This window comes from Callithrix jacchus, chromosome 1, assembly GCF_049354715.1.
Source record: "Callithrix jacchus isolate 240 chromosome 1, calJac240_pri, whole genome shotgun sequence".
NCBI classification, from domain to species: Eukaryota; Metazoa; Chordata; class Mammalia; order Primates; family Cebidae; genus Callithrix; species Callithrix jacchus.
The window spans coordinates 204,689,821-204,713,335 of record NC_133502.1 but is presented as its reverse complement, the minus strand read 5'-3'; the positions used below and the strand labels follow the sequence as shown (position 1 = coordinate 204,713,335).

At 41.2% G+C, this 23,515-nt stretch overlaps 1 long non-coding RNA gene across 1 annotated transcript in view; it reads left to right on the top strand.

Moving 5' to 3' along the window:
- LOC128929746 (uncharacterized) overlaps window positions 1–22,662 on the top strand; it is a 385,058-nt gene extending 362,396 nt beyond the window's left edge. The window contains exons 5-6 of the long non-coding RNA XR_013522886.1: window positions 11,157–11,228; window positions 22,180–22,662. This is a non-coding gene — a long non-coding RNA (uncharacterized LOC128929746). The remainder of the gene's footprint in view (window positions 1–11,156; window positions 11,229–22,179) is intronic.
- Window positions 22,663–23,515: the final 853 nt, after the last annotated feature.

The following is a 23,515-nucleotide window of genomic DNA, read 5'->3' as shown; positions in this document are numbered from 1 at the left end:
CCCGTTTAATCAGATGGATATGCTAATCTGCCCTCCCAAATCTCAGATTGCCAGTTTAGCAGGGCACCCGGGCCCATGTGTTTTGTGCGGATTTTTGGGGAGTGCCTGCACTGCGGCGCCGGCCCAAGCGGCCGCGACTGCCGAACTGGCTGTGCTTTCGTCCTGTGTCTTTCCTACACCTGGGACTTTCCCCGTTCTGTGGGCAACAAAGATCCGTCTGGAAATGCGGCTTTGACTCACCCTCTGAGCATTCGCTGAGAGCTGCGATCCCGAGTTGTTCTTACTGCGCCATCTTGAAAACCCCCCCTGGAGTTGGCATTTATGGGAGATATAACACAATGGAATGAGCATAGTTTTAAGAATCAGAGATAGATACAGACTTAGCTTTGAACTTAAAGGCATTGCTAATTCTCTCTGAACCTTAGTTTCCCCTATAAAATGGAATCAACTCAATCCAGAATCAATTTCTTTTTTGGGAGGATGGGGAGGGGGAGACCGGAGTCTTGTTCTGTTGCCCAGGCTGGAGTATGGTAGCACAATCTCAGCTCACTGCAACCTCCAACTCCTGGTTTTAAGTGATTCTCCTGCCTCAGCCTCCCAAGTAGCTGGGATTATAGGAGCACACCAACACGCCTGGCTAACTTTTGTATTTTTAGTAGAGATAGGGTTTCACCATGTGGGCCAGGATGGTCTCAATCTCTTGAATTTGTTATCCACCCACCTTGGCCTCCCAAAATCAGGGGTTTACAAGGGTGAGCCACCGCATCCAGATTCAAATTCTTACTTTTTTACTTATACTAGCAGGGTGAACTCATCCATTTACTAGGCCTCTCTTAGCTTTGCTTTCCTTAATGAACTGTGGTGAGAGTGAAATGAAAAACATATATAAATATCAAAGCACCAAGGGCATCCCTAAAAATGTTAGTTCCTCTCCCCTTCCCTATGCTACATTATTCAAGCAATGTACAAACAGTGCACCAAGGTATAGAAGTTTGAGGCACAGCTGTGCAAAGCATCAGTCTCTTTAGACGTCATTTCCTCTAAGAAGATGAATTTCTATCCAAACGTAAAATCACATGAATGTCCCATCTTTGTCATCAATTGTTTATGGCATCTACGTAAGCAAATCCATCTCATATGTTTGTGGAGAAGCAATTATACACGAGGTATGAGAGCAGATCTTAGGAAGACCGTGTCATGACCTCCAATCTCAAGAAGGTTAAATCTAGCAGGGAAGTCTCTGCTCAATCCAAGAACAAACATAGTTATGACAATGACACCAGTGTTTCCCAGGGTGAAGGAGAACCCAGACTGAAGATTCAGGCATTTTCACCAATAGCTAACTTCTGCCAAAATGCATCAGATCTTCTATGTTGTGAGTTTCCTGGCTCCTGGGGTATGCCTTCCCCACTTGAGGAGGTGGAAGTGAGTCAGTCCTGCTCTAATTACTGACAGTGTTATCATCGGCACAGTCTATCTCACGCTGAGCTATTATCTACTCTCTCCATTGTAGCCACTTCAATACTGAAGAATGCTCAGAATCAGAATCAAACGTGGCCACTGCCTTGGGACTCCAGTCTTGGAAACCATCACACCATGATCAGGATGGACAATGGTATGACTTGTAAGGAAGATGAGAAAAATAATTTCTTGTTTGGGAAGAGAATGAGAATGGAACATCAAGAGTTCTATTTCAAACATGTTGAGTTTTACATTCCCACTCAACACCTGTGTGAAGATGTCTAGTAGAATCTTAGATACCTGAGTCAGGAACTCAAAGGAGAAGTCTGAAATAGTGAACTGATGTTGTAAATTGGAGAACTATTATTACATGGAGCTAAGTAGACCCATGAAATTATTACAGATTTCCAGAGGCAAGAATGTAGAGAAAGAAAATAAACTAACCCAGGCAAAGATCTCCTGAGCATATGCAACAGAAGAATGTACAAGATTCGGTTGGATGAAGAGAAAGAAATGCCTTCATGTAGCTCTGCATGCGAACAACGACCCTGCAGAGCACATTAGGATATCTTGTTTGGGGCTACTAAAGATACTAGCTGAGTTTTCAGACAGTGTCCCGTGGAACCCCGGGGTTCTCCAGACCTTCTGGGGGCTGCCATTTAGGGTCTAAAGAGAGGTCAGCCATGTGGGTCTCTAGTCTCCCATTGCTGCTGCAATTATAATGATTTATTTCTAGTCTCTTTTATGTAAAGAGAGAAATTCAATGCTCCTTTAAAAGTTATATTTCTTTTTTTGTTGTTTTGTTGTTAGTTAATACAGAATAATTATACATATTTATGGAGTACAGTGTGATGCTTTGATACATGTATGCATTGTGTAAAAATTGAATCAGGGTTTTAGCATACCCATCACCTCATACCTTTATTATTTCTTTGTGGCGAGAACATTCCAATTTTAATCTTCTAGCTACTTGAAATATAGAATCCAATATTGTTGATCATAGGCACCCTACTGTGCAATAGAACACGAGAACTTACTTCTCCTGTTTAGCTGTAACTTTTTATCTGTTGATAAGTCCCTCTCTACTGCCCCTTCACCCTTCTCAGTGTCTAGTATCCCTATTCTCCCCTCAACTTATACAAAATCAATTTAATGTTTAGATTCCACGTGAGTGAAATAATATGGTATTTGTCTTTCTGTGCCTGACTTATCTTACTTAATGTTATGTCCTCCGGGTTCATTCGTATTGCTCCAAATGACAGGATTTCATTCTTTTGTTGTGACTGAATAGTATCCCATTGTATTTATGAATATATATACAAGTGTATATATTTGTATACATATTTATGAATCACATTTTCTTTATCCATTCATCTGTAGTTAGGCACTTAGGTTGATTCCATATCTTGGCTATTCTAAATTGTGCTGCAATAGACATGGGGATGCAGAGATCTCTTCCACATACTGATTTCATTTTCTTTGGCTGTATACCCAGTAGTAGGATTGCTGGATCATATGGTAGCTTTATTTTTAATTTTTTGAGTAACCTCCATACTGTTTTGCATAATTGCTTTACCATTTTCATTTCCATCCACACTATCTAAGAGTTTCTTTCTCCACATCCATGCTGGCATGTGTGTGTGCATCCTCTTGATAATAGTCATTCTCATTGGAATCTTGTTGCAATTTTGATTTGCATTTCCCTGATACTTAGTGATGTTGAGCTTTATTTTGTATATCTTGGCCATCTGTAAGTCTTCTTTTGAGAAATGTCTAAACAGGTCTTTGGCCTATTTTTAAATCAGATTTTTGGTTTTTTTTGCTATTGCATTGTTCGAGTTTCTTATATATTCCGGATGTTAACACTTTGTCGGATGCATCGTTTGCAGTTATTTTCTCCCGTTCCATGCGTTGTCGTTTCACTCTGTTGCTTGTTTCCTCTACTGTGTGGAAACTTTTAGTTTGGTGTAATCCCATTTGTCTATGTTTGCTTTTGTAGTCTGTGCTCTTGAGGTCTTATCCAAAAAACACTTGCCCAAACCAGTGTAATGAAGTCTATGCTTCTTTCTAATAGTTTCATAGTTTTAGGTTTCACACTTAAGTCTTCAATCCACTTTGTGTTTTTTTTTTTGCTTATGGTGAAAGATTGGGGGTCAAGTTTATTCTTCTGCATGTGAATATCCTGTTTTCCCAGACACTTTATTGAAGAGATGTCATTTCTTCCTTGTGTGTTCTTGACACCTTTGTTTCAAATCAGTTGCTTGTATGTGCAGGGATTTATTTTGGTGTTCTCTACTCTGTTTTATTGATCTATGCATCTGTTTTTATGCCAGTATCATGCTATTTTGATTATTATAGCTTTGTAGCATATTCTGAAGTCAGGTAATTTAATGCCTCTAGCTTTGTTCATTTTGTTTAAGATTGCTTTGGCTATTAAGGGTCTTTTGTGATATCATGCAAATTTTAGGATTTTTTTTTCTATTTCTGTGAGGAATATCACTGGTATTTTTATAGGTATTGCATTGAATCTATAGATTGTTCTAGGTACATGATATTTTAACAAAATCAATTCTTCCCATTCATGAGCATGGAATATCTTTCAATTTGTTTAATGCTTTTAAAAGAAGTTGGTTTTCTTACAATATCGCAGGTCTAGGAGTACCAAGAAATGTCATCTAGATTCTGGCAGTTATGTCTGTATGACTTTGATCAAGTTTCCCTCCTCTGATATAAAATGAGGCTACTAGCCCTTCCGACTTAGTCAATTAGTTAAGAGAATCAAATAAGAAAATTTGTAAAAGTAGTTAACAGAGTGTCTGACACCTAGTAGGTTCTCAACTCTTGCTGGTTTCTTTCTTTTCTTGAATGAATGTGGACCTGGAAAAATGAATCCCAGGCATGGCAGTTGCTAGATTCTCCAGCATTGCTAGCCTGATTCCCAAGCTCTTTCATTTCCTTGGGAGTCCTTTTTTTCTACTCCCAACCTCAGCAACACACACACACACACACACACACACACACACAGGCACCTAGACACAATTTTATTTTCTTCCTGTTGCCAGCAGTGTCATGTTTTCATTTTATTACAACCTCACCTGCTCGGGCTCCCTCTCACACCCATGAATGCTTACATGGCAGTCCTGCTGGACCAGTCCTCCCCGGGGCCCAGTGAGTTCCCTGGTACTTTGCAAAGCTATCTGGTCCTGTCTGGGAACCTGCTGCAGGGAGGAAACTGCCCAGTGGACCTGTTTTTCTTAGGGGTCGGGCTTGAATGGGAGGCTTTAAGAGTTCATGAACTCTGTTTATCCCCACTTGGAGCCAGAACTGAAGATGTCTGGGGAGAGAGTTAGGTGCCTGGAGAATGGAAAGGGAGGTATTTTAGACATTCCAGACTTTTTTGGTTTTTTTTTTTTTTGAGACAGAGTCTTGCTCTGTTGCTCAGCCTGGAGTGCAATAGTGAAATCATGGCTCACTGAAACTTCAAACTCCTGAGCTCAAGCAGTCCTCCCAGTTCAGCCTCCTGAGTAGCTAGGACTACAGGCCTGAGCCACCACACACAGCTGATTTTTACATTTTCTATAGAGACAGGGTCTTACTATGTTGCCCAGGCTGGGCTTGAACTCCTGGCCTCAAGCCATCCTCCTGCCTCAGCCTCCCAAACTGCTGGGATTACAAATGTGAGCCACCACTCCTGGCTGACAAGAGAGACATTTTAAAGGCTTGATGGAAAAGTTATAAATCTCTGCTTTCCTCTCTGAGCCAGATTGTATTTTCCAAAGATGGCAGCACCATTTCCACCCCTCGGGCTCTTCTACAATGTGACCCTGACATTCCTCCATCCAGAGGTAGGATCCATTTCTCCTCCCTTTGAAATCTGAGCTGGTAGTAGGACTTCCTTATAACCAGCAGAATGTAGCAGAAGTGCTCTGTGACTTCCAATGCTGAGTAAGAAAAGACAAGGCAGCTCCCACCTGGTTTTCATGGAATGCTCCCTCTGGAGACACTCCCTCTTGGAAATGAGCCTTCATGCCACATGGAGAGGCCACAGAGAGGTGCTCTGTTGACAGGCCCAGCTGTGCACAGCCTTTGAGTCATCCCAGCCCAGGGACCAGAAGATAACATGAGTGCGAAGGAGCCTCCAGATGACTCCAGCTTCCAGTGGTCTGAGTGTCCCCAGGTGAAGCCCCAGACATTGCGGAGCAGAGAAAAACTATCCCCTTTGTTCCCTGCCTGAATTCCCAACCCACATAATCTGTGAGCTTAACAAAATGGGCATTGTTTTACATTACTTAGTGTGGGGTGGTTTGTTACCAACATTAGTGACTAGAACACCCCCACAACACATAAAATAGGTAACCATACACACACACGTGCGTGCGCGCACACACACACACACACGCATCTTCACTCGTGGAGAATGGGACAAATGTTGAAAGATCAAGCTGGGCACGGTAGCTCACGCCTGTAATCCCAGCACTTTGGGAGGCCAAGGACAGTGGATCATGAGGTCAGGAGTTCAAGACCAGCCTGGCCAAGATGGTGAAACCCTGTCTCTACTAACAAATACAAAAATAAGCCAGGCGCGGAGGCTGAGGCAGGAGAATTGCTTGAACCAAGGAGTCAGAGATTGCAGTGAGCCGAGATCAAGCCACTGCCCTCTAGGTTGGGCAACAGGGCAACACTCCATCTCAAAAAAAAAAAAAAAAAAAGAAGAAAGATCAATTTACCAGCTCTCTCTACATCCCAGTTTCTTCATCTGTCAGGTGATAGGGAAGAAAGACTCTGTGCTCCCAAAGGCCCTCCCAGCTCTAACACCCTGCTCCTGTGATCTTCCCCCACTTCCCTTCAGCCCAGGCTGGTGTGAAACCCTTTGTTTTCCCTGAGGTTTACATTGGTGACAGCTTCCCAGGACTAGTTTTACTTCAGACAGCCTCTGAGCCTAAAGGGAAAGGAACAAAGCGTTGATGGTGGAATTTCAGAGCCAGTGGATTTCTTTTATCAAGAGATAAGGAGAAATGGTTATCTTAAGTCTTGAAATTAATAGTCAATGTATCATTAGTATATAAATGAATTCTATACAATGATTATTATACATGGAGTGTTACCATATGTTGGCGCTCACTTTGGGCTAAGCATTCTTCCAGGCATTGAACATGCATTATCCAATTTAAACCTCACAGCAAGAAATCCCCCCACCCCATCATGAGTGGTACTTGCCCTGGCACCATGTTAGGAAACACAAAATGTCTGTCACATGGAGACATGAAGATGCTTGAGAATTCTGCACGGAACGTTGGTTTTAAAATCTGCTGCAGAGAAACACTTTCTGTCCTCTGAATTGAGGTGTCCTTCTGACAAAATTGGATGATAATTTCTTCATTTGCAGGGGCGACCTTAATGTAGAGGGCTTTCCATTTTCCTCCCACAATTTTTGTTTAAACATCTTTGATGTTCGCTCCCACTTGCTGGTGAAGAAGATCGGTTCTAGCTCAAAGGGAAAGCAAATATTAGAGTAATAATGAGCATGAACTTCAGTTGGACCTAGATACCAAAAAAATGAACAAAATGAATTGTCATTGACTGCTGCGTGACCTTGGACTTATCACTTAACTGTTCCATTGCTTAATCCTGTTGTCCGTAATGGGGGGGCGGGGAGTAAGCATAGCTACTCTGTTCCAGGGTTGCCTTAGCATTGAGGAGACTGTATGTTCAGCACAATGCCTAGCACACGTACACAGTTCATAAACGTTTGCTGCTTTTACTAATAATCCAGTCCTATGTCATGGTAGGCAACTTCAAGATAGATGGCAATTTTCAAAGTAATTTTGACCTGCTAGAGGAAGTTTTAGAAAAAAGGAGACTGTGTGTGTGCCCGCATGAACGTCTGAGATTTGCAAGTTAGAGAGCCTCTTCCAGGAATATTTCCATATCCTTCCTTAACTTTCCACTTTTCTTTTCTGATATAAAAATACTCTGCAGAAAAGTAATACGCTAATGGGGAAGAAAACCTTTGTAGAAGAACAAAAATAAATTCTAATCCTTAGATAAGTTACTGACCTTCTCTAAACCTTGGTGGAGATGTATATAAAGTTCTCGATAGATGTTTAGTGAAGAAAATTCTAAAAATTATTATACTAGTATTTCTTTTTCATTTTAGGATTAAATGAGATATAAAATGAAGGTACTTCTCACAGTTACAAGCTGGCAAATGTTAGTTTTCTTTGTCCACACACCTTTACAAATGCCTGGCACTTTTTAAATTAAGAAACTCCGAATTTGGGGCTTGGCACACTGTCTCATCCCTGTAATCCCAGCATTTTAGGAGGCAGAGGAGAGAGGGTGGGTTGAAGCCAGGAGTTCAAGACCGGCCTTAGCAACAAAGATCCCATCTCTATAAAGAAAAGAAAGAAAGAGAGAGAAAGAAAGAAAGAAACTCCAAATTTGATCAGTTCTTTTCATTCCTGATGAATTTTAATTCTCTATTTATCATACAGACAACAGTATTTTAGCTCCTGCATGGTTTTTCTCAAAGAAACTAAACAGGCTGCACAGAAATTAACCTAAGAGGTAGCTGTGTCTAATTTTATCACACACACATACATACACACACACAGAGACCCACACACACCTTGAATATGGTGTCTCATAACCATGAAGTCTGAGATGGTCTTGGAATCATTAGACTCTTCCTCCAGAGATAAATTCAGATATCCATATCTTCCTGAAAGAAAATCATTTGTTTCATCTTTAAAATTAAGGAAAGGGGATGGAGAATTCCAGTGGTTCTTTTTAGTGCTCAACAATTTTTACTCTTCCATTTAGAAGCAACTAACTTCTCATCATATGAGTCACCTTCCTGCCATAAATCAGGTGATCAATCCAAAAGGCCCAGTCTGTCAGCCATTTCCTAGGTAACAAACCCTAAGTGACTTTAATGGATGTCCATAACAGACAGACACCAGCCAGAGATAGAAAAAACCTATTGTTTTGAACTCTTTTTTCAATACTTTTAAATAATTAAAAACACCATCCATCTAAGCTAACCCTTAGATAAAGCGGTATGTAAAATATGATTGCATAGTGCTTTTCTGCCTTCATTAATTCATTCTAGATGGGAGAGAACCATTTACTCCAAGCTTTACTTGTCCTAAGCAAAATTTCTTCCAATCTCTGATGTGAAGTTAGAATTATCAAACCCGATCTTGTTATGTGAGTGAGTTTCACCTGAGCCTGAGCTAGTTCTCTGCAGCAGTGATGACCTCTAAGTTCCCTTTTGACCTGAAAAGTTAAACTAACTCTTTGGCGGGTGCACGTTGGCTCGAATTTAGTAACACAAGTAAGTTTAAAGGTTAGGGTCATCCACTCGGGAATCAGTCCTCAGTGACTCTTTGGCCCAATCCATCCGTTGCATGACTTTTGGAAAGGATACTTAATCTTTCTGAGACCCTATTTGTTCATCTGTAAATGGGGCGTAAGAAAAACTGGTTGTATCCTGTCGCATTGCTGGGAATCAGGAAATTCAGATAAAGCACCCGGTACAATAATAGCCGTATAATAAACACTTCATAAAGGTTAGAAATAAGTGAACAAACGTGTAAATACTTTTGGTAAATGTCAGACACCAAACTAAGATACTCACACACATGAAAATACTAGAGCTATAAAGAATTAAATGGCTCCTGAACCGAAAGAAAGAAAATAACCCAAGAATATCAGCAGCAGCAGCATAAGCAGCAAACATACCTTAAGCTCCCTCAATTTACAAAGCGGGAAATAGAGTAGAAGGAGACAGCGTGGGCTTCAGATTGAGAGAGAAGCGCATTTAGATCCTCTTCCTCTCTTAATAGCCACCTGGCCATTACTAAAATCAATTAAGACAAAGAATAGGCCAGAAGAGTCCCTGAGCAGAAAAAGCCAGTTAGGCCTCATAAGTGATTATTAACCTGGCTTGATTTGCAAACATAAGCAAAACTTAACTTTGAGCTATTTCTTTTGCATGCCTGTATTGAGTAAAACCAGAACTTCAGCTCAACCAACCAGAAGCAACCAACAATTTATAATTAGGTGACTAGGAAGTTTTCAGGGAGATGCACCAAATAAGGCACATTTATAACTAACTAATTAAATATTTTATTTCTGCATTCACTCTATAAAAGCCTGTTTTGGTTCAGTGCGTCGTGATTCATGAACTGGCCCAAAAGTTATTGTGGGCCAGGCGCGATGGCTCACACCTATAATCTCAGCACTTTGGGAGGCTAAGGCAGGCAGATCACCTGGGGTCAGGAGTTCGAGACCAGCCTGGCCTATAGGGTGAAACCCCATCTCTACTAAAAATTTAAAAATTAGCCGGGTGTGGTGATAGGCGCCTGTCATCCCAGCTACTTGGAAGGCTGAGGCAGGAGAATCGTTTGAACCTGGGAGGCAGAGGTTGCAGTGAGCTGAGATCACACCATTCCACTCCAGCCTGGGTAATAGAGCAAGACTCCATCTCAAAAAAAAAAAAAAGTTATTGTGCATCTGTTTTTCTTTTAACACCATGGGAAAGCAATCTGCCCTCTCATCTGCAAAATGAGTAAGTTTATCAGAGCTCGTGGTTGCAATCAACACAAATGGTTCAGCGATGTTAACCAAAAAGCAATTCATTAGAAGGACAATGGAGGCTGACAGAGTCCATGAGAAACTGGAAGAACAGTTTGGAAAACTGGTAAAGGTTTGTGAAGACACCAGAGGGTTAGGAGGAAGGAACCATGGAAAGACCACACAGCAGCTGCCGGCATGAATACCACCTCCAACTGGCCCTATGTCGTTGGGTTCCTGGCTCTAAATTCAAACTCCTCAGTTGTTACTGCTATGTCATTTGCAAGCTACTGCTGTCTCTGCCAGGATAAAAGAGGCTGCTTGAACCTCCATCACCAGAGGTAGATATTACCTCCACAATGACCGCACATATTGAGCTATTCCAGAAATGTGCAATTGCGTACTCAAATGGCAAATGCCCACTCTGATAGAAATAATGTCACAAAACCTTTGTTGTGAGAACAAAGGAACTAAGGTCTTTGAAATATATCACAATGCCCAGCATATAGTTGGCACCCACATGGAAACTGTTAAATTGGAAGCTGTTAATATTAGATGTTAAAAGTATATCCTCTGAGACAAACTTTAATCGACCACTTATTCTGTGCCTGGCTCTATGCTAGGCTGAGGATACACTAGTGATAATATAAGTTAATACGGTATTACATCTTCTCACCGTGTAATGAGGATGGCGGATGAGTGAATAATAATAACTGGAAATAATAATCATAACTGGAAATATCTGTGATGAGGATTCTATGTTCTGGGTAGGTATTAAATGCTCTCGACTCAAAGAGGAAGGAACTGTTCATTCTCTCTTGTGTGTCTGGATGAAGTGGGAAGGAAAGAAAATTCCTCACTGAAAGGGTAGCATTTGAGTCTGGAAGACATTCTTTTCTCCAGCTTTCCTAATACTTTGCATGCATTCTTTAAGATTTCGCTTCTAATGAAACAGCTTTGACTCTGAATCCAAAATGCTGGTTGTATGATTTGAATAGAGCAAAGCTCTGGAATGAACCCCTCCAGATGGATAAGGGTAAGAGGTTGTCAATCAAAGGAAATCTTTTTGTTTGTATGTTTCTTTGTTTTTGAGATGGAGTTTTGCTCTTTTTGCCTAGGCTGGAGTGCAATGGCGTGATCTCGGCTCACCACAACCTCTGCCTCAGCCTCTGGAGTAGCTGGGATTACAGGTATGTGCCACCACGCCTGGCTAATTTTCTATTTTTAACAGAGATGGGGTTTATCCATGTTGGTCAGGCTGGTCTCAAACTCCCAACCTCAGGTGATCCTCCTGCCTTGGCTTCCCAAAGTGCTGGGATTTCAGGCATGAGCCACTGTGCATGGCCAGGAATTCTTATATGACATTTTTTTTCTTCATTATTTTCCATAGTTATCCCTCATGTCCAAGGGGACACTTTTTCTCCATTATTAATTATCTGGCCCAAAGGAAAGGTTTTTCTTTCATTATTAATTTTTTCAATTGGTGGCCACTGTTTACTGAGGAGGTGACCCAGGTAGTATTTCCGAGTGGGTAAGCACCTGGGTTAAGGAATCAAGCAGATCCCGATATAGACCCTGCCTTTGCCTTAATTCTCCAGGTAACCCTCAGCAACTCATTGAAACAGTTTGACCTTATGTGAACCAAAGATGACAATAGCAAGCAGAGTCACAGAATTGGTGGGACATCACAGACATATACCTTTTCAGGATGATGGGTGTTCAGTAAATCTTAGCTATATTCTTACTGTAATCAGAAATGAGAGAAAGTGCTTTTTATTAGCAAAGAGAAGAGAGGGCTGCACTTTTCAAAGCCTTTGCTAAATGCTGGCAGAGACAGGAAGAAAATAAAGAAAATTCAAGAAATACCACAAAGTTCGACATAATCAAGGGCGGGTTTCTGATTCTTCCATAGCTAGCCTGTTCCATTTCACTGTTTCGTCAGGACCTATGACAGCGGCCGGCACCTACAAGGTGTTCTATACATATCTTGTGAATTATTTAATTAATGGCACCTGTTTAATCAATCAGTGAGGTTTATCCCATAACCATCACCTTGAACAACTCCAGGGGGTACTATTTATATATGACGCACATAAATGACAACATTGTGCTTCAGATTGATGGTTCTCAAACTTAGCTTGGACTTTGGAACCACCTGAGAACATTTCAAAAATACCAATGCCTAGGTCCTGCCCCTAGAAAATTCTGATTTTAATTATTTGTACCATGAGCTAGGCATCAGAATTTTCTTTCTTTCATTTTTTTTTTTTTTTTTTGAGATGAAGTCTCACTCTTGTCCCCCAGGTTGGAGTGCAATGGTATGATCTCAGCTCACTGAAACCTCCATCTCCTGGGTTCAAGTGATTCTCCTGCCTCAGTCTCCTGAGTAGATGGGATTACAGGTGTCTGCCACCATGCCCGACTAATTTTTGTATTTTTGGTAGAGACAGGGGTTTCACCATGTTGGCCAGGCTGGTCTCGAACTCCTGACCTCGGTGATCCGCTCACCTTGGCTTCCCAAAGTGCTGGGATTACGGGCATGAGCCACCACGCCCGGCGGGCATCAGAATTTTCTAAAGCTCCCAGGAGATTATAATATGCAGCAAAGTGTGAGCACCAGTTCTCCAAGAGGTTATTGTATTCTGTGTGAGGTTTTCAGCCCTGGTCTGTGCAGCAGAGTGGTCCATACTGCTCAGGTTCTGTGTTTCCTAAGATATATAGTGCCGGGAAACACGGATGACTCTGCTAGAGGTGGCGATTTATCGAGGTGAAAGAATACAGAATTGAGGTTGTGTAAACCTAAGCTTAAGTCTGGGCAAATCTCTTACTGAATTGTGTGACCTTGGGCAACTCACCCTGAAGGCCCCAAAATTCAATGAGCTATAATAGAGCGGCTGGAGGAAGGGTAGGCCTTGAATGAAAGATGATTGTATCTATATCTTCTCTGACCTTTCAGGAGTAATCACGTCTGTACCCTTCTCTCGCATTCAGAATCTGCACCAGGAGTTGGGAAAGTGCCTATGTATAGATCAAATCCAATTGGCCACTTACTTCTGTAGCTAGTTTTACTGGAACGCAGTCATGCCCATTCCTTTATGTATTATCTAAGGCTGTTTTTGCTCTACAGTGTTAGAGTTGAGTGCAACAGAGACCGTATGGCCCACAAAACCTAAAATATTTACTATCTGGCCCTTTAAAGAAAACGTTGATTGGTCTCTGGTCCAATCACCAATTAATTACATTTTATATCCTACTTTTGATAATGAAGATGGATCGTTATTTGCAAACCCCCTCCCCCATTAAGACTGAGTTCTTTGAAGTGGAGCTCCCTCCTGCAGCTTTTCTCTAATAGTAAGTACTATTTGACATTCACTTCCTGCTTTCCAAAGAACTTTGATGTGTGAGCTATCATTTCCCACAGAGTCTAGTCTAGTGTTGAGCAAACAGAAGACACAAAAATATTTGACTGATTGATTGCATTTCTCTGATTTATTTCAAGTTCTAAGCAATTGGGCCAGTGGTTATTTTTATCTCTGATGTGAAGGGTCATAAAAACCACCACAAATCCCTCTATCAAATGGGAATGGAATATTTCAAACCATTGTACAAAATGGCTTTTTGTTACATTTCTGGTTGTCACTCGTTTTTATCCAAACCTTTTATAAGCATTATGTGATTCTTCCCACAAGAGCCAGTGCCATTTCTGTAAAAGAGAACAATGTTTAGTATCAGACTTGAGTTAAGATTCCACCTTGGCCCTTAGCTTTGAGCCTTGGCCATATGGCTCATGTCTCCGTATCATTTAGAATCTAGACAAGTCAGAAACATGTTCTTCCCTCCACTTGTATGTCTAAGTTTCACTTTTCTGCCTATCAGCCCCACAGAAACAACAGTTTAGACTGGTAAATTGCTTTTTGTAGTTGTGGATGAGAGCACAGACCAATCTAAAGTCGGGTAAACTTGCTAAGAAAAAACAATGATGAAAAGCAAATGTTCAGACATGAAATACGCATGCCTGGCTGTGAAGCTCTGGAGTGATGGGACATGCCTTATCATTGGTTTGACCTACTTACAGCTCTTCTATGTAATAAACGACAAGGCACTCAATACTGTTACATATTCTACTTCTGCAAAAAGTATAGTTAATTTTAATGATGCTCTCTAGTTATTTTATGCTTGTTATTGTATGAACCAAGAAGGCCTCTTTTTTTTCTTTTTTTTAATCATTGAGTTATCCAGGGATTTTTCGTTATAAACCTAAGCTGGACTTAATGTCCAGTGCTTAATGTTGTGGCAAACAGTGATCAAGGTTGAGATTTTTACATGGGATATTTATGTAATTATTTTTGGTTAATTCTGTCTTTATTCCAGGTAGTGGATGCTTCTTTGTTGGAATCTTGTATTTTGTGCTCTATTTGTGTGTTGTTAGGAATGCGGATAATTTCTTTTAAAAAAAAACCTGCCAGACAGGGATTATTCTGCTGCTAGAAAACAAGATTAAGTGTGGAATTAAAGAAAAGAACTTGGAAAAGATTATTCCCAACTATACGAGAAGGTGATAGAGTCACTGGTAGTTCTGTACACTATTACAAGGTAACCAAAGGTCTGAATTATCTTCTCTACAATCCTAGACTTGGCAGCAGAACTGAATTCTTATATTTACATTAGAATATGGAAAAATATTGTATTAGGAGAACTCACTTCAAATTAAGTAATGAACCATGAGAACTTAAATGTGGGTACTCTTCAGAACCTCAAACATGATAGGGCTGACTAATAGATAACAATAGTCTCTCATGGTACCTATCTTATCTCATTTGATCATTACAATGATGTTATCAAGTAGCCATGGCAGGCATGAAAATCTCTACTTTACAAAAAAAGAAACTCTCCTTAAGGAAAGCAAGAGCTTTCCCCATGCATATATACCTGGGCTTTAAGCCCATAGCGGACTTCAAGACCTTTGAGGTTTCCAAACCTTAAAATATGAGCCATCCTCTGCTCCGCAGAAGAGGGTCAACCTGGTCCTAACATTTTTTCTATGCTCTCTCTTCCTACTTCACTCCACAGTCTATCCAGGTGCTGACTTTTTCTTGGTTTTGTCTCACAGCTCGAATCTGCATTTTCCCTTTGGGAATCATCACATGGTTTAACTTCCCTCTTTGTGACTAGATTTCTGGCTCCTGATTATACGTAGATAACTATCTAGTCCATGAAACTCTGCTCCCAGACTCAAAGCTATTCCTTTTTATTTAATTAATTTATTTTTTTTTCAAGACAGGGTCTCTCTCTGTCACTGAGTCTGGAATACAGTGGTGCTATCTCAGCTCACTGCAACCTCTGCCTCCTGGATTCAAGTGATTCCCATGCCTCAGCCTCCCAAATAACTGGGATTACAGGTGTGCGCCACCACACCTGGCTTTATATTTAAAGCCCAGGTATAGAACTTTTTGTATTTTTAGTAGAGACAGGGTTTCACTATGTTGGCCAGGCTGGTCTTGAACTCATGATCTCAGGTGATCCACCTGCCTTGACCTCCCAAAGTGCTGGGATTACAGGCATGAGCCACCATGCCTAACCCCAAATCTATTCCTCTTTACCCTTGGCAAACAGTGCCTACTCTAAGAGTGTATTTGGGTACTGCAAAGACGCTGTGCATGCCATTTACTCCGGGAGCTTCTGTTTAGAGACTAGTGGTAGAGACTAGAGCTCTTGCTGGGGTCTAGGGACAGAAGAGATGAGGACTATGAAGAGTATGTCCTCCATCTGGCTAGCTACAAGAGCTGGTTTTAGATAGGAATAAGATGGACAGATAGTTTTTTTGTTTGTTTGTTTCCTTGAGATGTGAGCAAAATCAAAGCTACTTTAGGGGCTAGGATGGCTATGCATTCAAGAAATATTTAATGAGCAACTACTCTGTGCCAGACACTATTAATACACACTGAAAATACATCAGGAAATGAAACAAAAAAATTCCTGCCCTCAAAGAGATTGTGTTCCATGGGGAGATGCAGATAATCAACATATAAACAGAAACACATGTTTGAGAGTTCCAGTCCTTAAACATGGTATATGTTTCTTTTTATTTTGTTGTTTTATGTATTACAGTATTGTTTCATAATTTTAGTGATTATATCTTGACTTTTATTAAATTTAGTTTTAGGTATTTTGTGTTTTTAAAGCAGTTATAAATGGAATTCAAAATTTCATTTTCCAGTTTTTTGCTTCTAATATATAAAAATAATTCCTTCTTATATTAGCATTCTATGCAACCTTGTCAAATTTATTTATTAGTTTTAGTAGTTGTTTTGTGGGTTTCTTCAATTTTTCTGTGTAAATTACCATGACATCTACAAATAGAGACAGTTCGGCTTCTTTCTTTCTGGTCTTTGTGCCTTTTATTTCCTTATCTTGCCTTATTGTAAAGGCTAAAACATCCAGTACAATATAAATAGAATGGTAACAGTGGACATCCTTGTCTTAGGGGGAATGATTCAATATTTTACTATTAATTATGATGTGAGATGCAATTTCTTTATAATGTCCTCTAACAGATTGAGGAAGTTCCCTTCTGTTCCTAGTATGCAGAGAGATTTTATCACAACCAGGCATTGACTTATGTTAAATGTGTTTCTGCATCTGTTGAAACAATCATATGGTATCTTGGTCCTCTGGTGATGCTGTAACAGAATACTACACACTGAGTAATTTATAAATAGTTGAAATTGATTTTTTATACTTTTGAAGGCTAGGAAGTCAAGATCAAGGCACCAGCAGAAAATGTGGTACTTATAAGTGTTGGAGTACTATTCAGCCATAAAAAAGAATGAGATTCAGTAATTTGCAACAACATGGATGGAACTGGAGCTCATTAGGTTAAGTGAAACAAGCCGGGCACAGAAAAACAAATGCGACATTTTATCACTTATTTGTAGGATCTAAAAATCAATACAATTGAACCTGTGGAGACATAGATTAGAAGGATGGTTGCCAGAGGCAGGGAAGGGTGGTGGGCTAGGTGAGGGGGAGGTAGGTATGATTAATGGGTACAGAAAAATAAAATGAAAAAATAAGGCCTAGTATTTGATAGCACAACAGGGTGACTATAATCAATAATAATTTAATTCCACATTTTAAAATAACTAAAGGAGTATAAATAGATTGTTTTTCACACAAAGGATAAACGCTTGAAGGAATGGATACCCAATCTTCCATGATGTGATTATCACACATTGCATGCCTGTATCAAAACATCTCAGGTATTGCATAAATATATGTACCTATTATGTACCCACAAAAATTAAAAATTGAAAGACACTGGTGAGGGCTGCTCCCTGCTTCTAAGATGGTGCCATATTGCTACGTCTTCTGGAGAGGAGGAAGCGTGCCCTGTCATCATGGAAGGGACAGAAGGGCAAGAGAACTCTCTCTTCAACCTTGAGCCCTTTTATAAGGGTGCTACTCCCATTCATGAGGGTAGCGCCTCCCAGAGGCCACACCTCTTAATACTGTTGCATTGGGAATTATGTCTCAATGTAAATTATGAAGGGGACATCATTATTCAAACCATAGCATATGGCTTTTTCAAATTTAGTCTGGTAATATATGAATTACACTGAATCTTTAAACACAGATACATTTTTAAAAAGTCAGAGAATAAATGCAATAAGGAAAACAAACAAGTTAAAGGGATTAAGGGTAATGAGATGCACTGTTTCAAACAGCGTGGGCAAAGAAGGTCTCTCTGAAGAGGAGACATTTGAGTAGGGATGGAAATAAAGTGAGAGAGCAAGCTATGCAAAAGCATGAAGGAAAGAGCATTCAGACACCAAATGGTAAAGATGAGTTTGAAGAGATAAGCAGGGGCTGATTATACAATCCCTCGGAGGCCATGGCAGGAGTTGGAGATCTTATTCTGAGTGTCATGGGAAGTCATGAATAGATTTTAAGCAGCAGAGCTCCGTGAACTGATTTACGGTTTTAAAGGAACATTACAGCTGTTGCGTGGAGAACTTAATGTGGGTGGCAAAAGCAGATGAGAAAATTAACTGAGAGACTATTTTATTATGTCACCGGGGATTATAGCATGGTATATGCTATAATAGAAAAGTAACAGGTAAAGTAGCCAAAGATGATCTATTTGGGATCAGTTTTGAAAGCTGAGTCAGTAGGCGTTGTTGTTGCATTGGGCCTGGGTTAGGGAAAAGGGAGAATGCAGGAACTCGTTGGGTTTGGAGCCTGAACAACTGGATACATGATAGTGCCATTTACTGATGAGGGAGGAGAGGATTAGAACAAAGAACCGAGGAGGATCCAAGGTGGCCGATTGCCAACATCTCGGGATTGCAGCTCTCAGTTAAAGCGCAGAGAACTAGAGGACGCCACACTTTCAGACAAATTCAGGTTGCTCACGGAGCAGAAGATCCCCAGTCGAGGAGTCACATGGGTCACCAGCACGACTCTTGTGGATGGCGCAGCGGTTTTGCCAGCACCTCCGCGCGGCAGCTCTCGGAGCAGAGTAAACAGGGCTGGCTCCCCTTCTGACCGAGGTTTGGAGGATCCACATGGGTCCCCAGCACGACTCCTGAGGCCGGCGCAGCGGCTGTGACGGCACCTCGGTGCAGCAGCTGTCAGCTCAGAGTAAACGAGACTGGTTCCCCTTCTGACCGAGGTTTGGAGCCCCAGGAAGGCAGAGTCGCCTATTTCGGACACAAAAAGGAAGCTAGACAGGAGAATCCTGGGCAGAAAATCACCATCAGTCTTAACGCCGCTGTTCTGGCCCTGGGAACTAACAACTTGGACGTCCACTCAAGAGACCTAATCTCAAAGTTGGTAATTTCAAAGACGACAGGAGGATAAATTTACAATGATGGGAAGAAACCAGCGTAAAAAGGCTGAGAATACTCAAAATCAGAACGCCTCTCCCTCTAAAGATGATCACAGTTCCACATCAACAATGGAACAAGGCTTGATGGAGAACGAGCACATCCCAATGACAGAATCACACTTCAGGGAATGGATAATAAGAAACTTCTGTGAGTTAAAAGAACATGTTGTAGCCCAACATAAAGAAACTAAGAACTTTGAAAAAAGGTTTGATGAAATCCTATTGAGAATAGACAACTTAGAGAGGAATATAAGTGAATTAATGGAACTGAAGAATACAATGCAGGAACTCCGAGAAGTATGCACAGGTTTAAACACTCGAATTGTTCAAGCAGAAGAAAGGATATCAGAGGTCAAAGTCCAACTTAATGAAATAAAACAAGAACACAAGATTAGAGAACAAAGGATAAAAAGGAATGAGCAAAGTCTACAAGAAATGTGGGACAATGTGAAAAGACCAAATTTACATTTGATAGGTGTACCTGAATGCAACGGAGAGAATGAATCCAAGCTGGAAAATACCCTTCAGGATATTATTCAGGAAAATTTTCCTAAACTAGCAAAGCAGATCAATATTCAACCCCAGGTAATACAGAGAACACCACAAAGATATTCCTAAAGAAGAGCAACCCCAAGGCACATAATCATTAGATTCACCAGGGTTGAAACGAAGGAGAAACTACTAAGGGCAGCCAGAGAGAAAGGTCAGGTTACCCACAAAGGCAAGCCTATCAGACTTACAGCTGATCTCTCAACAGAAACTCTACAAGCCAGAAGAGAGTGGGGGCCAATATTCAACATCCTCAAAGAACAGAACCTTCAGCCCAGAATTTCATATCCAGCCAAACTAAGCTTCACAACTGAAGGAAAAATAAAATCTTTTATGAACAAGCAAGTACTCAGAGATTTTATTACCACCAGGCCTGCTTTACAAGAGCTTCTGAAAGAAGCATTACACACAGAAAGAAACAACCAGTATTAGCCTTTCTAAAAATATACCAAAAAGTAAAGAGCACCAACACAAAGAAGAATTTACATCAATGAATGGATAAAACAGCCAGTTAACATCAAATGGCAGTAATCCTAAATTTAAATAGACTAAATCCCCCAATCAAAAGACACAGCCAAAACCCAACGGCATGTTACATCCAGACCTGTTTCACATGCAAGGATACACAAAGACTCAAAACAAAGGGATGGAGAAAGATTTACCAACCAAATGGAGAGCAAAAATAAATAAATAAATAAAAAGCAGGAGTTGCAATTCTCGTATCTGATAAAATATATTTTAAAGCAACAAAGATATAGTGGTAAAAGGATCAATGCAACAACAAGAGCTAACGATCCTAACACCCAGATACATAGAGACTTAGATTCAATGAGACAGAAAATTAATAAGGATATCAAGGACTCGAACTCAGATCCGGAATAAGTAAACTTAATAAATATTTATAGAACTCTCCATATCAAATACACAAAATATACATTCTTGTCAATACCACATCACACCTACTCATAGGTTTAAATGAAACATTGATTGGCCATTATTAATACCCATTTTTTTTCAGAATAAAGCAATATTTCCGTTCACCCTCCCTCTTTCTCTTCCTCTTTCTTCCTCTCCTTTGCTCATTTTTTTTTCTTTCTTTCTCTCAAAAAAAAAGAAAAAAAAAAAAGAAATCAATTCGTAAACCTCTAGATCCAGGTCGGCAATATCTCGCTCATTGCTTGATTTCCTTCCTTCCCTTCCCTCCCTCCCTCCCCGCTTCCTCCCTTCCTTCCTTCCTTCCTTCCTTCCTCCTTCCCTCCCTTCCTGCCTTTCTCCCTTCCTCCTTCCCTCCTTTCCTGACTTCCTCCCTTCCTCCCCCCACCCAAAAAAAAAAAAAACAAATGGAAAAAAAAAGAACAAAGAACCAAGATACCTGCTTTTGAAATTCAGACATTCACGTACTTAGGCAAATCCAAAATAGATGGCTGGGTATACAATTCTGGAGCTCAGAGAAGAAATGAGAGTATAAAAAAAAAGTGGAGAGTCATAAATGTAATCCCAAGGGTCTGGGTGAGTTCAGAGAGGAAATGAGAGTGAATAAAACTGTGCACTAGGAAATTGCAATGCATGAAGAGTCAGGAAGAAGAGGAAAGATCAGCTAAGGAGATTGAGATGAAGCAGCCAGTGGAGAAAGAGGAAAATTAAAAGAGTTAGGGTGGCACAAAAGCCAAGTGAAGAAAAGGTGTCAAAAAGAAGAGAGTGCCCAATATTCCTGAGAGGCCAAGTGAGATAAAGATCACAAAATTGGCCATGAAATTTGGCTGGAGGTCACGGGAACCTTGCAAAGAGCAATTTCAGTACAGACAGCCTTGTAGGAGTGCTAAATAGAGTAAATTAAAGAAGGGAGAGATTTGGAGTGGTTTGGTTGAGTGGACTGCAGTCAGCAAGTATAAACACATTTTTTACAAGTTTCATTTTAAGGAAGAGCAAAGAAATGACTCGGGCCGGGAATGAGAAACAAAACCTGAGGACAGTTTAATTTTGTGTAAACATCAGAGAGATTTCTTATATGCGTATATACGATGGGAATGAGTCAGTAGAAAGGAAGAAGTTGATGATGCAAGAAATAGACGGGATGACTGAAGGAGCAGCAAAGTCTGCAAATTGTGGGGCAGGATAAGGTCCAATGCGCAACATCAGGGACCGGCCTGATGCAGGAGCTGGACCAGTCTGCCCACTGTCGCAGCAGGGGAAGCAGGGTATGCGGGAAGCGATGAAGATGGGTGAGTAGACTAGCAAGTGTCAGGATGAGGCAGTTCTCTTCTGCTTGATTCCATCTTCACGGCACAATGAGACATGAGGTCATCAGCTGGATTGAAGAGGCTGGAGCAGGGAGTTGAGGAGAGAGAAGTTATTATTTTTTTTTATTGCATTTTAGGTTTTGGGGTACGTGTGCAGAACATGCAAGATAGTTGCATAGGTACACACATGGCAGTGTGTTTTGCTGCCTTTCTCCCCTTCACCCACATTTGGCATTTCTCCCCATGCTATCCCTCCCCAGCTCCCCCCCGACGCTGTCCCTCCCCTATTTCCCCCAATAGATCCCAGTGTGTATAGTCTTACGGGTTAGAGGATGACTGGATTAGGGAAATCAAGGACTGCCAGGCAATGCTAAAGTCACCGATGACTCATTAGCATAATTTGAATTGTGATCCACCAGCTCGGTCCCTATATGCATTTTTCTACCTCCCTGTTCTGCTATTTAGGCATAGAAGCAGAGAAGGAGGAGAGCAGAGTACATGGGGTCCAGCATGCTCGTTTGATGGAGGTGAAGGAAAGCAGGGTGTAGCATGCCACCGTTATTGCATCGCTATAAATAAATACCTGAGGCTGTGGAATTTCTAAAGAAAAGAGGCTGAATTGACTCACGGTTCTGCAGGCTGTACAAGCGTGGGGCTGGCATCTGCTGGGCTTCTGAGAAGGCCTCGGGGAGCTTTCACCCACGGTGGAAGGTGAAGCAGGAGCAGGCAAGTCGCATATCAAGAGCGGAACCAAGATGGGTGGGGAGGTGTCACCCACTTTTAAACAACCAAATCTCGGGAGAACTCACTCGCTATCTGAGGACACCACCAAGCCACGAGGGATCTGCCCCCATGTCCTAAAGACCTCAGCAGGCCCCACCTCCAACATTGGGGATTATATTTTAACATGAGATCTGGATGGGACCAAAGTCCAAACAATATCACAGGGTATTCACCAGGGATTGACTGCAGGGGTGGACAGTGTTATCTACACCGAGTAAAGGAGTGGGTGACAGTAAAACAGTGTTAGGGTGGATGGAGGCCCCAGTGAGGTTGGATGAGTCTGTTTGTGGGGGTAGAGTGGTAGTCAAGTAAATGAGCTGGGAAAACCAGAAAGAGCTTCTCAAAGCAAATGGGAAGTTTAAATGAAGAATTTGAAGACAGCCGAGCTATCGCTAAGGACAAGGTCTGTGATTTCACCATGTGAAAAGATCCCTGACATCTGAGGGTGGAATGAGATCCTGTGAAGTGAGAAGGGTATGAAATGGAGGACCGAGGCCTGGATGCTAGGTGAATCACTTACCTAAACGTTGCTCTTGAATTCTTGTACTTTACGCGTCCTTCCCCTCTGATATGTGTACAGCTTAATCCCTATCTGTTGGCTTTCTCTTACAGTTCTATCACGGCTGTCCATCTCCTGCCCACCAAGCTTTATTGTCTACGGTTTCTCACTACCCAACATGTCACACGGGCATTTGTTATTCATCACCATGCCTCAACATGAAGACAAGGACTTTCTGTGCTTTGGGTTACAGATGTAGCTTCAGAATGGAGGGACAGTGGGTCTGGAAGAAACAATGAGAAGTACTGACGACACATATCTCACCTCCTAGCCCGGAGACCCTTGTGCAGATAGAGAATATCAACCAACTCTTGAAAGGGCTGCCAGGGAGGCGGTGCTCTCAGAGGAGTTACGGCAATGAGGGGAAGGGGATGCAGAGAGTGGAGGTTTCAGCTATGGGATTTGCAAGTGTGTGTCAGAGGGCAAAGCAGATGGGTACAAAATTGGGTCAAATTAGTG